This window comes from Montipora foliosa, chromosome 3 (genome assembly GCF_036669935.1).
Source record: "Montipora foliosa isolate CH-2021 chromosome 3, ASM3666993v2, whole genome shotgun sequence".
NCBI lineage: Eukaryota > Metazoa > Cnidaria > Anthozoa > Scleractinia > Acroporidae > Montipora > Montipora foliosa.
This window is the reverse complement of record NC_090871.1, coordinates 29321603-29327318: the sequence shown is the minus strand read 5'-3', so window position 1 is coordinate 29327318 and position 5716 is coordinate 29321603.

Below are 5716 nucleotides of genomic sequence, written 5' to 3'. Positions count from 1 at the left end.
TGCTATTCTCTAAATTCAAGAAATACTTGCTGTTCCTTTCCCCTTGTTCGTACCATGTAGCACGGGATCGGATTATTGAGCCCCTTACAATGTAGTCATATTCTTTTTCGTACTCCGCTTTAGCCGATTCCAGGTTGGCAAGATTTTCTTGCGTTGGTGATTGTGCAATTCTCTCTTCGCATATTTTAAGCCTATTTTCAATTGCTTGGATTTTCCTTCTCCTTTCTTGAGCTTTCAATTTACTAAAAGATATACTTTCCTCGCGAATTTTGTATTTCATCCAATCCCATTTAATTCTCAGATCAACACAGAAATTAATTTCATCGAGCCACATTGAAAATTTTTCACGTAAACGCTGAATAAACAAAGCGTCATCCAAGAGACTGTTGTTGAATTTCCAAAAAGATGGGCCACGCTGCTGATCATCCAGACTATCGATTTCTAAGGTTATTGCACTGTGATCCGTTCTTATAGCTGTCACTATGTCGACCTTTGCTACATCATCTTGTAACGAATCACTAATGAGCCGATAATCAAGGCGTCTCTGGATAATTGGGCTTTTTTGTCTCCAAGTAAATTTCTTTATCTCGGGATTACGGATTCTCCAAATATCTACTAAATCGTAATTCATCAAAATGTCCTCCACACACTTAACTGAGTCTTTTAACACTGGGTTTCCACCCGAGCAGTCTAGATCTGGATCTATGGTTACGTTAAAGTCCCCTCCTAATATAATTCTTTGGTCAGATTCATTGAATCCTCCATCGTAGATGAGCTCGGACAATGTTTGGAAGAAAATAGTTTGTTGAGTGGTGGTATTAGGAGCGTAGATATTTACCAGAAGAAACGGGACATCCTGAATAGTTGTCTCTAAAACGAGGTACCTACCTTCCTTATCAAATCGGATTGATTTTAATTTGAAGTCAAAAGATTTTCGTACTAGAATGGCGACCCCGCGACTATGGAAAGAGCCATGGGCAAAATAAATATCTCCAGGCCACTGCTTTTTCCATTGATTTTCAATCTCCTCGGTGCTGTAAGTCTCTTGCAAAAAGCAAATGTCTGAGTTTTGCTTGATTATCCAATTGAAAATTGACTTACGTTATTCAAACGTACGAATACCCCGAACATTCAGCGAAATAGTTTTAAATTTTAAGTTACTGCGATCCATTGAAATTTACATACGTAAAATGGAAAATGAAAATAGTAGCTGTTATTCCCAGAAGCGACATTGTTACCCGCACAGCAATTAGTACATTTTCGATTTTGAACAAAGAATGTCCCACAAGAGTACAATAGACAAGTTATTAACACAACAAACCGTACGCACAGTAACAAAAAAGAAAAACGAACGCTACAACAGATAATTACGTAATTAAAACAGCAGCCAGCTATAGCTGTTGAAAAAAACGCCACTGACGAGAAGGGTCTTGCATTCATTACACTACACATACAAACAATAGATACAAAAAAGCTCCGTTTCTTTGGAAGTACATATTCAAATTTTTCAGGAAACAAACATGGCCTAAAAGCTGAATCCTACACTTCAACACCGTCAATAAACAGTTTATCTGGTTCACTTCTACTAAAATAAGCAGTCTTACCCTCCGCTTTAGCTTTCTTAAAACGCTGCATTTTCTTTCTCCTCCGTTCCATTATTTCTTTAGGGAGGTCTGCCGAAATTCCATAATTCTTGCCCTTCAACTTCCTAGCGTTAGCCATCACCTCCTCACGATCAGGGTATCTCAACAATCTTGCGATGATTTGCCTGGGCTTTCCACTGGAAGGGTTTTGCTTTCCAAGACGGTGAACTCTTTGGAATTCCATATCAGACGCGCCTTCTATACCCAGCTCCTTTGTTAAAAAATTGACTAGAACTTCTTTAGTATCCTTTTGTACGGCTTCTTCTTCGATTCCAAAAAAACGAAGGTTCTCGCGACGATTGTAGACTTCCATATACAATTTTTCGTCCTTGAGCTGGTTGACCTGATTATGTAAGTCTTGCAGTTCCGCCTTAAAAGACTCCCTTTCAGCGTTTGCAAAGATCATCCCTTCATCGAGCTCCAAAACCTTCTTCTCCTTCTCTCTTTTAAAGGACTCAAACCCGTCCATTTTTGCTTGAAGCCTATTAATCATTTGTCAGAAAGAAAAACAATTCCAGTCATCTTTAGAAAAAATCGGGTCGCATTGTGTACGTGTGGTAGTGCAGTAACACAGCGCTTTATTCCATATTGTCAACTGAGCTGCGTTTTGTCTTCCAGGAGATTCAAGTTCAATATGTAGCTCTAATAGTACACGATATTGTTTTGGTATTGTAAATCAGTGTCGTGTCACGGTAAAAGTCTTAGGTAAATAGCTCCCTGAGAAAACATACTAAACCCAGAAAGATTGAAGAAAATAAAAGGGAATCGAGAAACATTGACTTCTACGCTGACATGTTGATCATTTCCAAGTTCCCTCACAACTTCTTTTCACCACAAGTTGAAGCGTGCACTCCGAGCATCTGACAGCTTTGCAACACAAAAAGTTCACTGAAATTATTCCCTATCCGGAGGGGTTAGTATCTGGATGGGTGAACTAAACAATATACCACTTCGTAACAGAAGCACAGGACCGAAAATTCTATTTTAACGCACAAAAATGCGAACTAAGCAAGGTACAGATTTTGTTAGCTTGCTTTATGCAAAACAAATATTGATGCAAAAGTAAATAAATACTGATACACAGTTTTTAGGAAGAGCAAAAGGAAGTTTTCAGGACGGTCGATCGAGAATAACATATTTTGCCATCAGAAACAAAATTTACATGAAAACTGTTAATTTTGAACCACAACTATAAAAAGGTACCATCAGCGAAAAACATTTTGCGAGATTTTTGCTACGTTCAATTTTTACTGGGTTGCCGTATGGCAAACCCAGTCTAGAAATGGAGGGCATTTGTTCGGTGTTATGTTTTTTTTTCTTCCGTGTCGGTAAAAGCCTTGCCTGTCACTCCCCTGGTAAGTGGTATCTTTGTGCATAGAGCCTTCTGCGCGTATTTTCTTAGGATCGAGAGGGTAGTGGAACTGCGTAGATTTCTCTGGTGGACACAGTAGAATAATTAACTTAGCCTGCAATGGCGTCGAAAGTCATGTAACGCGAATGGCGTTTTACTGGATCCTTAAACAAGTCAGTTGGATAAACTACGCAGGCGGTGAAAACCAACACCTGGAATCTCAAAAGCGACGAGTAATGGACTTCGACAACAATCTGTCGCCCGTCGAGCAGAAATCGAAGTGAGCTGCATTTCTAAAATAATATTTACCAAGTGTGCTGTTATGTAGAACACTGAAACCAAATGGAAAATTCTCTGGTAACTTATGGGTTCAACAAAGACAGAGAACGAATCGAACACCTTAAGTGGATCTGTGATCAACTCTGCACAGTCTTCAGGTAATGTGACAGCCAAGAATTTGAAAGAAAGCTTGTCGTCTATTTTGTGCTTCATTATTCAAGGAAAAGGTTCTTCATGGAAACGGTTTGATCCTGAAATTTTAGTTTGTTGTAATATTGCGCATATTTGACACGATTGAGTTTTTTCTCTTCACGCACGCAATAATAGCAAATATGTTGTTTGTTTCAAAAAATTGTTCGCTGGAAAAGGTGGCCTTTATGAATTCATCATGTTTTATAATATGCGAGCTTAACTGGATAGTTTTTATGGCAATAGTAAAGCATTTTCCTGTCAAAATGAGGTTAGCGTTTTTGTGTTGTGCTAACTTAATTAAATATAAATATACATTCTGCCTCGTGAGTTTGTTATTCTCGTTAACCAGCAATGAAAAGTCATTGCAACGCGAATGGCGTTTTAGTGCATCTTATGTTGTTTGTTTCAATAAAATGTTTCGCTGGAAAAGGATTCTGTGATATTTTCTGCCTTTGTGAATTATAATATCATGTTGTGTATTGAATTTTCGAGCTTAAGGTTGAAACGTGATACGGGAGGATATTTTTAGTATAACTCCGTAAGCAGGAAAGGTTTCATGAAAATAAACAGGTCTGTTGGAAGCGTGCTTGAGTTTCAACAAAATGAGCCCCAAAATCAGCAAAAAATTGTGACGCCGGTGAATAATAAAGTAGCTGCTATTTCCAAAATGATGGAATTACCTGGTGATAAATAACCTCGTCTTGGAGAGTAAATTTTTGACTTTGCAGAAACAATGGTGGGCGATTGTGATCTTTGTTTTGAATGTCAAACTTTACAACACTTGACAGAAAAATAAACTTACGAAAACCCGATATCTTGCCATCATTTGACACAGATGCTTCACTGTTTGGCAAGTAAACATGCCGCGGTAACCATAGGCAGCCCAAGCTCGCGTCACTACAGACAGCCGTTGAGAATTTAAACGCGTTATAAGACTTTGTATGGGAAATCAAATACCGTCGATTATAAAGCCTAAAAAATGCTCAATTTAACTTTCATTCAATAAAGTGAATAAAAATGACTCACCTCTGGTGTATTCTTGTGCCTTTTGGAGCTTGTTACACCGTTTCGGGAATTCTGTGTTTTCAGTGTTTTCAATGTTCTAAGACGAATTGAACCCACGACCTTTGGATTAGATCTCCACCGCTCTACCGACTGAGCTACAAGGTCAGAGGGGAGCAGGCCGTGGGAACTGAAGATGTTAAAGTCACGGCAATGAACATGTAGAAGTACAAGGAAAGGTTACGTTTATACAAACGTTGGCCGTGTAGCACTTATCTTTTGAACAGAGTTAACTGAATGGAGTGTAATGTGAAGTGCTAGATTTCTATTCTATTCTCAATTCTCACCCTGGTCAGAGTTTTTCTCTGTCCTTGTGTGGGCCCATTTCCATCAGTAGGGCTAACGCTCACATGGTTCATATGGGGTAGAAATCTAGCACTTCACATTACACTCCATTCAGTTAACAAAATCTGTACCTTGCTAAGTTCGCATTTGTTAGCGTTAATAGTATTTTCGGTCCAATGCTTCTGTTTTACGAAGGCGTATATGTTTTTGGTCACCCATCCAGACACTAATCCCGCCGGACAGGGGAATTAACTTTAGTAAACTTTAGTATTACAAAGCTGTCAGATGCTCAGAGGGCACGCTTAAACTTGTGGTGAAAAGAAGTTTATCAACATGTCAGCCCAGAAGCCAATGTTTCTCACTTCCCATTTATTTTCTTCAATCTTTCTGGGTTCAGTTATTTGCTAGTAACCACATGTCTTCTCAGGCTATTTACCCAAGGCTTCTAGCATGGCACTACAATGATAGACAATACCAAAACAATATCGTGCACTGTTAGAGCTACATATTACACAAGGACAGATTTTTTTCGTCGTACGAACGTGTGAGAACCTGTGAGCCAAAGGGCCTCTACTGGTATGACTTCTGGGTGACCCCTTAAATGGTCTTAATGACCCCCCAACTTGAAAAAATTGTCTGGAACGGTGTACGTACCACAGGCAACCCAGTGCACCCTCAGGGAGGGTCTAGTCTTATTGTACTTTTGGCTGCACAAGTAAATCGCAAAATCGAAAGTGTCATCGAATTCAGCGGGTTGCAGGAGGCAGTGTGGCCCAGTGGTTAGGGCGCTTGCCTTGAGATCCGGAGAACCCCGGTTCAAGACCCGCTCTGACCAGTCGTTGAATTTGATCCTGGTAGTCCCTGGTTCAACTTCCCAGCTGCACTTGTAAATAGCCAACTTGTT